The sequence below is a fragment of the Pristiophorus japonicus genome, unplaced genomic scaffold, assembly GCF_044704955.1.
Source record: "Pristiophorus japonicus isolate sPriJap1 unplaced genomic scaffold, sPriJap1.hap1 HAP1_SCAFFOLD_94, whole genome shotgun sequence".
Classification (NCBI taxonomy): Eukaryota; Metazoa; Chordata; class Chondrichthyes; family Pristiophoridae; genus Pristiophorus; species Pristiophorus japonicus.
The window spans coordinates 1,695,188-1,707,724 of record NW_027254868.1 but is presented as its reverse complement, the minus strand read 5'-3'; the positions used below and the strand labels follow the sequence as shown (position 1 = coordinate 1,707,724).

The window sequence follows — 12,537 nt, the reverse complement described above, 5'->3', positions numbered from 1 at the left end:
AAGAAATGGCGGAACAATTGAACAAGTACTTTGGTTCGGTATTCACGAAGGAGGACACAAACAACCTTCCGGATATAAAAGGGGTCAGAGGGTCCAATAAGGAGGAGGAATTGAGGGAAATCCTTATTAGTCGGGAAATTGTGTTGGGGAAATTGATGGGATTGAAGGCCGATAAATCCCCAGGGCCTGATGTACTGCAACCCAGAGTACTTAAGGAGGTGCCTTGGAAATAGCGGATGCATTGACAGTCATTTTCCAACATTCCATTGACTTTGAATCAGTTCCTATCGAGTGGAGGGTAGCCAATGTAACCCCACTTAAAAAAAAAATCAATCACTGTGAAACTTGAAAATGTCAATTACCCTCAGTCTCGATAGATTTTTAGGGGAGGAATTATAAGACAGTTGGAATAGGCAGCTGTATGATGGAAGCATTAATAACACACGGCATCCGCACACATGCAGAGGTGGAATCGGATAGCACGCAGTACTTATATGATCGTATCAGCCCCGGAAAACTCGATGTTGTGAGTTCGAGCCTCACCTAAAACAACTGATGGTTTTGCTTATGACATTTCTACAGGAATCGAAGCTACAATTGCTGTATCCCCAAACGTTATCGACATATTCACTGTTTTATTCCAGCACTTAGTTTCCTCATGCTAACAATATTGCAATGGAGGATGAGAATTGTAATTATTTATGGGATGGAGTGGAGGCGTTTTGACATTTAATCAAGAACTCTGATGTAAAGAATAATGTGCCGGAAACACACTCGATTTCACAGAGATGATATGTAAATGCATTGGTTATCTCCACATAAATCCTGCACCATATTCAACAGAAACAAGGATTTTGTTTATAATGTTGTGCTCAGTGTTGCAATGGCTCGTGCATTGGACTTCTCACTGATTCTGTTCTATAGAAACATTCAAACTTGTCGATTCGAGTCCTATCAAAGTCAAATCGTAAATTAATTGAATGGTTACCGCACAGTAGGAGGCCATTCGTCCCATCGAGAGCGTGCCAGCTCTCAGCTAGTCCCAATCCCCCGTCCTTTCCCCATAGCCCTGCAACAGGGTTGGCTGTTTCCGAGGCTGGAAAGTGAAAGTTTGCAGCAAACCGAAACTGTCTGCGATAGCCAGAAGGTTTAATGTTTTGGGCCTGATATATGCTTAAGTTTACCTGCTCGCCACTACACTCTTTAAAGCTCCATTCATTGCTCGAATAAATAAGAGCTCTCGCTAATGGCTACATTTCCCTCTCTCAGAGCCTGAGAGATCGCCAGGGAGCGAAGCACGTTTAAACTGTCGCCCAATTATCTTTCACGCTTTTACAACATTTCAAGAGATCAAAAGGATTTCCGCTCAAGATGCAATGACCTTTTCTGTTATTGTCTTGGCATGCATCTTTTTATCTCTCCCTATCTCTGTCTCTGGTATTTCTCTGGTTTTCGCTGATTGAGTTCTCAGGCTTCAATGGACGGCCTGGGCTGATCTATACTGCAAAAAGGGCAGAAATGGGTAAAGAAAGACGTGGACTATATGGCAGAATGGTGTAAATTCGGGGCAAATATCTTCACAGATATGTTCCTTCGCGTTCACAGTGAAATAAAGCAGCACCGATTACAGTTGTCTTAAGGTAGAGTGTACATTATGAGGATGCCGAGACAGACGACAATATAAAGCTATTAATACTGCAAAATTTATTTGATAATACAGGTCACATATTCAAAATTCGTTTTGTGAACACATTCCAATATTGTTGACTTGGAATAATCAGCAATGCTCGCACGGCAGTTGGATGCCTGTGTCCAATTGGAAAGCTGTCAGAAACAACATGCAGAACATTGACTTTCTGCTGAACAGACCACGAGCCTCCTTCTTGAAAATGGTTCTCCAGTCCCGCTAAGAGGGGATTAAGCATCATGAATTTACTGACTGGAGGAATTGTATTTACTCCACGTGATCGGCTCGGCTCATCCTTGGGCCGAATTGCGATTGGTGCGAGCAAATTCTGCAGCAAAAGTGCAGGGGGCATTTTCCCTTCTTTAAAGAACAGTAATGATTCAGTTTCAGATTTTGCTGCAGAATTTGCTCGCACCAATCGCAATTCGGCCCAAGGATGAGCCGAGCCGATCACGTGGAGCAAATACAATTCCTGCAGGCAGTAAATTCAGTTGGCATATCAAGAAAATATAAGAAATCACCGTGACTTGGTCAGTGAGCGCTCAGCTTAAAGGATAAGGTATGTTTTCAGGAAATGACAGTTAATTGGAGATTTAGATTCAAAGCTTATTTTATGTAATATTCAATCAAATGCTTGGAAGGTTTATCAGCAACAAACGCTCAACAAAGTAAATGAGCACAATCGATTCGCAGTCCATCGCCTTAACCTTCGGCTGCCATCTAGCACAACTCAGCTATTCCATTTCAGGCTTTTTGCATCCATACAGAAATACCCTGCAAAACGTCCCCTTCACGACCTGTCCTGCCCAGATCGAAAATGTTGAAAATGTACAATCAGCTTCTATAAGCAAACGGCCTTCAGCTACGACAGGATGGTTGTGAAATGTCTCCTCAAAAGATGAGGTGCGGACCCCTTTTAATTAGACCAGGCAGCTGAACACGCCGTTTTAAAACCGACCAACGCAGAACTCTCTACAGTTAGAGCACATTAGGCGTACTGTGTGCAATTCTGTCCGCCATATTATGAAAGAAGATAAGCAAGGCACTGGATAGGGTGCGGCGAAGATGATATTCTATCAGGAAAGAATCGACAGGCTCAATGTATTTTGTCGTGAAACAAGAAGTCTGAGGGGTGACCGAATAGAGCGCTTTAATATCTTGAAAGGTTTTGATAGGCTAGTTACACAGTGTTTTGTTTTCACTTGTGGGGAAGAGTATTACTAGAGACCATCAATATAAGAAAAATCAGCAACAAATCAAATTGGGCATTAAGAAGTATCTTCTTTCGCCAGAGAGTGGTAAGAATGTAGAACTCGCTACCACCAGAGTGGTTGAATGAAATGTTATAGATGCATCTAAGGAGCGGTCGAATAAACATATGAAGGATAACTGAATGGAGAGCTCTGCTGATAGTGCTGGATGCGGAAAGAAGGGAGGATGTCCAGTGGACCACAAAGGTCGATATTGACAGATTGGAGCGAATAGCCGTTTTTGCATTGAATATCCTATGTAATCGTTTGACTTCGACACCCATGAGTCCAATTCAAAAGCCAACTTCTCACAACTTTTAGACCTACAGGAAATAACACTTATTAATATTCCTGGCTAAGGGTGTTTCAAGATTGATGCTACTTAAAACCGATCTCGTTGACTAAGATTTAGGGCATCTGCCGTAATTTCTCTTTTATGTGGCTCGTTTTCAGCGGTATTTGATTTGTCTTAAGCTTTCGTGGAGCGCCCTGTGACGTCTTAAAGGTGCTACATAAATGCAAGTTGTTATTGTTTTGATACTTACATCATTGTCTCCCTGTTTATGGTTTCAAAGAAAAAGTGCTAGTTGAGAAGTCATGCGGCATACTTACCTTTATTAGCCGAGGTATATTGTACAAGAGCAGTGAAGTTATGCTCGAGTTATATAAAATATTAGTTGGGCCATAACTAGAATACTGCGTACACATCATTACAGGAACGATGGAATTGCGCTAGAGAGGGTGCAAAAGAGATTTACGAGGATATTGCCTGGACTGGAAAATTTTAGCTATGAGTAATGATTCGATAGGCTGGGTTTTATTTCATTGGAACATAGGCAGCTGAGGGGAATCATTATTGATGTGTTCAAAATTATGAGGGGCCGAGAGAGAGTGGATAGGAAGGACCTATTTTTCTGAGCAGAATGGTCAACAACGAGGGAACATAGATTTAAAATCATTGGTAGCAAGTTTAGAGGGGATTTGACTGGAAATGTCTTCAACCAGAGCAAGTTATGAGTCTGGAACTCACTGCCTGAAAGTGTGGTAGAGGTGGAAACCCAAACCACATTTAAAACGCGCTTGGATTTGCATTGAAGTGCAATAACCTACAGGGCTACAGCCCAAAAGCTGGAACACGGGATTCCGCTGGAAAGCTCTTTGTTGGCCGACGTTGAACGGATGGTTCGAAATATCCATCTTCCGTGCTGTAAATAACTATGATTCTATGATTCAGTTCTAAGCGAGGATCTAACTTCAGGTAAGCCAGACATGGAGACTTTATGGGTAGAATTGAGTGAAAGGAAAGGATTTAAGACAATAGTAGGAGTTGTGTATAGGCCCTCTAATCGCAGCTGTGAAGTTCTAGAATATATAAATGTAGAGATTAGACAAGTGTGTAGTCAAGACAGTGTGGTTTTAATAGGGGATTTACATTTTCATATGTATTGGGATAATCTGACTAGCACCTGTCACAAAGATTGTGAATTTCCTGAGCGTGTCGGGGCTAGTTCTACAACAATATGTTCCAGAACGAACAAGGGGCATGCCCATTTACAGTTAGTAATGGGTAACGAACCTGATGTATTCAACAGCACAAGGGTAGTTGAAATAGCGATCATAACATGATCGACTTCAAAGTAACGTTTGACAGGGAGAACCGCGAAACAGCGGCTACCATTCCAGATTTCGGTAAGACCGACTTCAAAGAGCGGAGACAGATATTGTCCACAATAAACTGGGAAAATCTGTTAATGGGTAAAACGACAGGAGGTGTGAACAATAATTAAAAGTGATACAGAATCAGTGTATACCCCTGAGGGTCCCAAAGAAAACAGGCATGGACGATTAAAGAGGTAAGGGAACACATTAAACTAAAAATAAAAGCGTACACAAATGCAAAAAATAGCACAGGTCCTGGTGAATGGGAAAGCTACAAAGAAAATCAAAGGGGCACAAAGCAGGTATTAAGTGCTACAAAGAGGTAGTATCAAAATAACCGACTGGTGAAATGAACAGACACAAAGCAGATGTAAGTTAACGCAAAGAATTGTGAAGTGATACATTTTGGTAGGATGAGGAGAGGCAATATGAATTAATGATAATATTTTAACGGGGCCAGATTTATATATGAATATTTAAATCCCCTATTTAGCATCTGCCTCTGGAGATCAATGATCCCGAAACCGGTCAGATTACCCTCCCTGTTTTGTATTAACCAGCTCTAAATCGTACAATTTTAAAGAGGGGGGAGGATCTGGAAGACGTGGGAACTTTTTCTTTGTTAATAGACGAATAGAGTATAAAAACAAGGAAGTTATGCCAAACAATTATAAAACACTGATGTGGTCTTAGCTGGAATATTGCGTTCAGTTCGGGGCAAAATGCTTTCGGGAAGAATTCAAGCACTTGGAGAGGGTGCAGAATAGATTTACGAGAATACTGCCAGAGTTGGGGACCACACTAATACGAAGAGACTGGAGAAGCTGGGATTTTTCTCCTTAGAATAGAAAACGTTAAGAGGCGATTTATGATATAAGTTCAAAATTATGAAGTGTGTTGATAGTTATAAAGGAAAAAGCTTGAAAATATCACATTTAATGTGATAAAATCTCAATAAGCGCCGAGGAGGGTCGAACCCATGATCGTCGGTTTACGAGACCGACGCCTTACCACTTGGCACACGCTCCCTGATTAGCAACGTCATTTGCGTCGCATTGCTACCGAATCCCAATTCATTTCAATTCCGTTGTCTGAGCACAGAAGCATATACAAAAAAATAAAGTGGGATTGTGGAACGGGCAAATGATCAGCATAATTTATATGAAACTAACATAAAACATTTCATAAAATCATACATTACCGATGGAGAGTACTTGGTCAATCTTGCTCATGAACGAGCTATCGAATTAGACCCAGCTTTTCCATAACGCCCTGCAAAATGTGCCTCTTCAAGCATTTATCAAATTCCATTTTGAGGGTAAAAATTGAATCTGCAGTGCTACGGGGAAATGACAGGGTGTGAGACTGGCTGAGAGTCAGCACGGGCTCGACGGGCCAAATTTTCTTCTTCCGTGCTGTAACAATTCTATGAATCGATGACTCTATGGTTCACCAGCCTTTCAGGCAGTGCATTACAGATCACAACAACTCACAGCTTAAAAACAAACAATTCTCCTCCACTTACATCTGTTTCCTTTGATGTGCTCTACATGTTCTCAGGACTGGTTAGATTTGGTTATAGGGAAAGATTGGGGTTGTTTTCGTCGGAACAGATGAGGATAATGGGTGACATAATTGAGGTGTTTAACATTATGCGGTGCCGAGGTAATGTGCATAAGAAACATCTATACCCCTGAGCAGAGAGGTCAATAACCAGGGGGCATAGTTTTAAAGTAATTGATAAAAGGATTACACGAGAGTCAAGGAGAACTATTTTCACCCAGAATGAATTTGAGTCTTGAACTCACTGACTGAAATCTTGGTGGAGACACTTTCCCTCATCACAATTAAGCAGTACTTGCATAGGGATTTAATGGCCCTAATCTGCAACGCTACAGATCAAGAGCTGGGACGTGGGTTTAGGCTGGATAGCTCTTTCGATTGGCGGAGACAGGATCGGACGGATGCCGTCCTTCTCTGCGGCAAACATCAACAATTCTTTGATTCTAAGAGGTGGGGAATGCTCTTTTGTGTCCTGCACATATCTGTATCCCACCATCGATGGGATCTTGCTGTGTGGTAATTGGCTGTCGTATTGCGCTGCAGTACATCCAGTGATTACACTTCAAGAACTACTTCATTTTCTGTAAAGCACGTTTTAATAAAATATGAATTCAGTGGATGTGTGCGTAGCTCGCAAGGCTGACATTCATTGCCCAACCCTAATTGGGTTTGAGAAGGTAGTGAGGAACAAACTTTGTGAACCACTGCAGTACTTGGATATGCACTTGATGGCTATGGTCCAAGAGCTAGAAATTGGATTTGGCAGGAGAGTACTTTGTCCATCAGCAAGGACGCGATTGGCGAAATGGTTTCCTTCTGTGCTGTAAATTTCTATGGTTCTCTGATTCAGTCACTTAGGTGATGGTACTACCAATGTGCTGTTGTGGAAGGATTTCCAAGATTTTCACCCAGCCACAATAATTGAAATGCGATATATTTTCTGTTTCATTATCTGTGGAGTTGATACTCGAGTTGGAAAAATCAATCTTCAGCGATCATGCCACCTTCTGACCTTATGATGGTGGGCAGGTCCTGAATGAAGCAGGTGATGATGAACTCCTGCAGTGATATCCTGTGCTGAGATGATTGGCGTCGAAAAACCATAAACATCTTCTTTTAGGCTAGGTTTGTCTCCAGCAGTGGAGATTAACCCCGCAATGACTTCAACATTCGAAGCCTCCTTGATGAAACATTCGGTCAACTGCTGCTTTGAATTAAAGGACAATCACTGTCACCTCATTTTAGAATTAATCACTGTTACCATATTTGGACCAACGCTGTAATGATGTATGGAGACCCGGAGTCCTGTCCGAACTCAAACTGAGCAACGGCGGGCAATTGGGCATACTATGCTCGGGAAAGATGCTACTGGAATGCAAGCCCGTGCTGTTACTGTTTGAAAACAGCGCACAGTTGCATGATGTATATTTGTAGGATCAGATGGGTCATCGACCTGAAATCTTACTCCTACCTTCGTCTTCCGACATACCCTACCAGGGCTTCAAAGCATGGCACGTTTTAAAGTGTCAGTTTTACAAAAATTGTTTCATTCTATATTTCTTAAAGATTAAGAAGGCACAACAGGCAGCCATATATCTACGTTTGCCGATGATGCAAATAATGGTGATTTATTAAATAGGGCAGGTGTATACTTATAAAGATATATTGATAGATTATATGAATCGACGCTTCAGTGGCAAATAGTTTCCAAACAGGTAATTGTGTGGTCATCCCATTTTAGATCACAAAGTTTAGATCCGAGTACGAATTAAATGGAGGAAAGCTCGGAGGGATGGAATTCCAAAGTGGTTTGGAGTCCAGGTGCCCATCCCGCTAACATGCAGTAGCATGTTACAAATATATTCGAAACAACTAATCGCATGTTAGGCTATATAACTAGGGGTTCCGTTGTTTTCTTGGTGCCTGTGTTTCGTTCGGTGTGATTGCTGATATCTCGCCTGGGCTGTCTGTTGAGACTGCCCTTTCCTCAGGTTGTTCCACCTATCTATCCACCAGGTGTGGTGAGAATTCCACATTGTAGTCTGCCTCTGGTTCTTCAGTGTAATCAGTGAGTCTACTTTTTACTTGGTCGACATGCCTCCGGTAGGTTTGGCCATTGTCCATTTGTACAACCAGTAGCCTGTTTCCCTCATTCTCTGTTACTGTCCCAGCAAGTCATTTGGGACCCCAGCCAAAGTTTAGCACAAACACTTTGTCCCATATCTCATTCCACCTCCCCCTCGAATGTCGGTCATGGTATTCAATTAGCTTTCGAAGCTTAGCCTCAACAATTTCATGTATGTCTGGGAGGATTAACGAGAGCCTTGTCTTTAAGGTTCGTTTCATCAATAGCTGCGCAGGGGGAACCCCAGTCAACGAATGCGGACGAGATCTGCATGCCAGCAGCAGTCACGACATGTGCCTCTGCAACGTGGGACCTTGATTCTGAGCATGCCTTGTTTAATGACCTGCACTGCTCGCTCCGCCTGGCCATTAGAGGCCGGCTTGAAAGGTGCCGTCTTAACGAGATTTATACCATAGCGAACTATAAAATCGTGAAATTCTGCGCTGGTGAAGCACGGACCATTATCACTGACCATTATTTCAGGAATGCCGTGCATTCTAAGGCTCTTCACAGTGGTGGAGGTGGTGCTCGAGTTTAAAATGGTGCACTCGATCCATTTTGAAAATGCATCAACGACTACGAGGAACATTTTGCCCATGAATGGGCCCGCATAGTCTACATGCACCCACGGCCACGGTTTTGTGGGCCAGGGCCAGGGGCTTAGGGGGGCCTCCCTGGGGGCATTACTGAGTTGGGCACAAATGGTGCACCGACGGACGCAGAGCCCCAAGTCCGCGTCAATGCCAGGCCATCAGATATGAGATCTGGCTATGGCCTTCATAAGGACAATCCCCGGGTGCTCGCAATGGAGCTCCCGGACAAATGCCTCCCTTCCTGGTGAGGGCATAACTATTTGGCTGCCGCAAATCAGGCAGTGTGCCTATAGTGAGAGTTCATGCATGCACCTATGGAAGGGTTTGACCTCCTTGGGGCAGGCATCGCGAGCCTCTGCCCAGTCACCTGTTAAAAGGCATCTTTTAACGAGAGGTAACGTGGGGTCGCTGCTCGTCCAGGCTCTGATTTGGCGAGCCGTCATTGGCGAACCTGTGGATTCAAAGGCATTGATTGCCATGACCATGTCACAATCCTTTTGTTGGACCCTTCTGTGGTCGCCAGATAATCGCGTCGGCACAGCTGTCTGTGCCTGGTTTGTGCCTCATCATGTAGGCGTAAGCCGCCAGCATGAGTACCCACCGCTGAATGCGCGCCGAGGCTTTGCCGTTGATTGCCTTGCACTCGGATTGGAGGGACGTGAGGGATTTGTGGTCAGTTTCTAACGCAAACTTGGCCCCGGAAATATATTGCTGTATATTTTTGATACCATACACGTATGCAAGTGCCTCCTTCACAACCATACCGTACCCGCGCTCTGCCCGCGAAAGTGATCTGGTGGCATAAGCATCGGGCTGCAATTTTCCCGCATCATTGATGTGCTGTAAAACGCAACCGACCCCATACGCTGACGCATCACACGTAAGGATTAACTTTTTGCCTGGGTCAAGAAAGGCTAAAACACTCTTGGAACATCGGAGGTTGCGTGTCTTATTGAAGTCGCGTTCTTTGGCATCCCCTCGAAACCAAACGCACCCGTTTCTGAGTCGTATGTGGAGAGGCTCCAGCAGCGTTCTCAAGTTTTGAATAAAGTTCCCAAAGTAATTGAGTCGACCGAGAAAGGCACGCAGTTACGAGACATTCCTGGGCCTGAATGCAAGGTGAATCACTTCGGTTTTGGATTCGGTTGGGCGGATTCCATCAGCGGCAATCCTTCTGCCCAAAAATGCAATCTCAGGCGCGAGAAAAAGACACGTGGATTAGTTTAACTCTTCGACCTACCCGATCCAATCAACTGAGTATTTCCTCAAGATTACAGAGATGAGAGTCGGTGGCCCTGCCCGTGATGTGTATGTCATCTTGAAACACAACCGACCCCGCGATAGACTTGAGCAGACTCTCCATGTCGCGCTGGAAAATAGCAGCCGCCGACCTGATGCCGAATGGGCATCGATTGTACCCAAAAAGGTCTCGATGTGTGTTGATGGTTGTGAGTAGCTTCGACTCTTCGGTCAGTTCTTGCATCATATAGGCAGATGTGAGTTCAAGTTTCCAGAAATGTTTTCCTCCAGCCAACGTGGCAAATAGGTCCTCTGCTCTGGGCAGTGGGTATTGGTCCTGTAGGGAGACTCTGTTTATGGTAGACTTGTAATCCCCACAGATACGTACGGATCCATCAGGCTTCAGGACGGCGATGATGAGGCTTGCCCAGTCGCTGAATTCCACGGCAGAAATTATGCCTTCCCGCAGATGCCGATCCAGTTCATCTTGTCTCTTTCCCCTCATCACATATAGGTCTGTAGTTCGGTGCCGATCTTTGTGAGTTTTGGTCTGTTGCTTTTGTGCAGCCACAGCTGTTCAAATTGTTGAACGCTCACGAGGGATTGACTGGCCCCCGTGTCCAGTTCCATGTTGACGGGTATCCCGTTGAGTAGAACCCTCATCATAATTGGAGGCGTCTTGGTGTAAGAACAGTGGACATTGATCGTGTTAACACGCTGTACGCCGGCGTCCCCTGCAATGTTCCAACCATCTTCTGGTCCGCTTTCTGACCCTTCCAATTCGTATACCAACCGAGCTGCTGTTTTTCTGCACATACGAGCTATGTGCTGTGTGTAGTTGCAGTTTCTGCAAATGGAATGCTGAAATCGACACACCCTGGTTGAGTGCCTTCCCCACATCTCCAATGCAGAGCGTTTCCATTATTTCCGAAGGATGAGCTGCGTCTGGCTAATCTCCCTTGAGCTTCTCTCAATCTGTTGTTGATTGCTCGCATTGTGGGTTGATGAGGTGTGATCGGCCGTTCATGTGGCCCTTGATTTTGATAGCTTCTGGCGCCACTATCTGGCGTCGAAGGCCTGCTCTCCGGCCTTTGTCTGTGTGTGGGGGTAGCGGTTTGTTTCACAATGTGAATCCCTTGTTCCGATGCCTAGTTGTATGTCATACCCGAAGTATAGATCAGCCTCGTTTCCTCTTCCCCTGCCAAGAACTTCTGAGCGACCAGTGTTGCTGCCTTTAGATTCAAGTTCTTAGGCTCTGTAAGCTTTCGGGATATGCCTGCGTGGCCTATTCCTTCAATAAAAAAGTATTTCAATATTTCCCTCCTTATTTCATGGGGGAACTCACATGAACTAGCCAGCCTCCGAAGTTCCGCCACGAAGTCGGGTATTCTTTGGCCCACACAGCGTTTGTAGTTGTAGAACATGTGTCTGGCCATGTGCAGGCTGTTCGCTGGCTTCAGGTGGTCTCTCACCAGTGCGCTCAACTCCTCAACCGAGTTGCTTGCTGCTTTCTTGGGTGCCAGCAGGTCATTCATTAAAGCATATGTTTTCGGTCTGCAGCTGGTCAGGAGATGGGCTCTTGTCGTGTCTGCCTTATCGTCGCCCAGCCAGTCTTTGGTCACAAAGCTTTGCTGGAGCCTTTCTATAAAGTCATCCCAATTGTCTCCAGCATTGTATTTCTCATCTGAGCTGTTGGTAGCCATTCTGTGGATTCTGTGACCCCATCCTCGTCTAATGTACTGACTTACACGAGACACATGCTGAAGTCAAGGTCACTCAGTGCCTGCACCTTTAATTCACAGCTCTCCTGTGCTGCACTTGCCTGAGACCTCCCTTTATGTACCTCAGTGGGACAGGTATGGAGTGTCTCCTGCAAGTGCACCCCTGGTGGTAAGGTATGCTTATTGTTACAGGTTATATCCAGTTACAGTCATGTTTAGCATGGTAAGATACAGTTATATACAGTAATGTGAGATATATGACAGGGTGCAAATTCGGGGCAAACGCTATATCAAGGAGTGGGTTTGGTTTGGATGAGCAGACTTGGAGTAAATCAACAAATGCGCTGCGATCTGGGTGCGCACTGGCGCAGGCAACGCCAATGTAACTTGGAACACAACAGTTTAACAATTCGGTCATTGCAGCATAAATCATATTCCTTCTCAAACTCTGCAGGATGATCCGGGATTACGAGAAAATCCGTTTTAAAGGGACAATTATGAACCAGAACTGACAACCATCCTGTTTAAACAGACACAGAATGATCCGCGACTGCAAGCACAATCCTTGTACACAGATGCAGAATGACCCTTGACTGACATCTGTTCCCTTTGATAAGAATAAAGTGAGTTTTTGATCATCCCTGAAGGCAATTGTGCGGTGCGTGAGTGAGCGTGCGGGTCAGGACCATGCGGGGCTGGG

General features: G+C 44.6%; 1 pseudogene; it reads right to left on the bottom strand.

Moving 5' to 3' along the window:
• Positions 1-7,269, bottom strand: part of LOC139257947 (histone H2B 1.2-like) — a 33,250-nt pseudogene extending 25,981 nt beyond the window's left edge.
• Between the last annotated feature and the right edge of the window lie 5,268 nt (positions 7,270-12,537).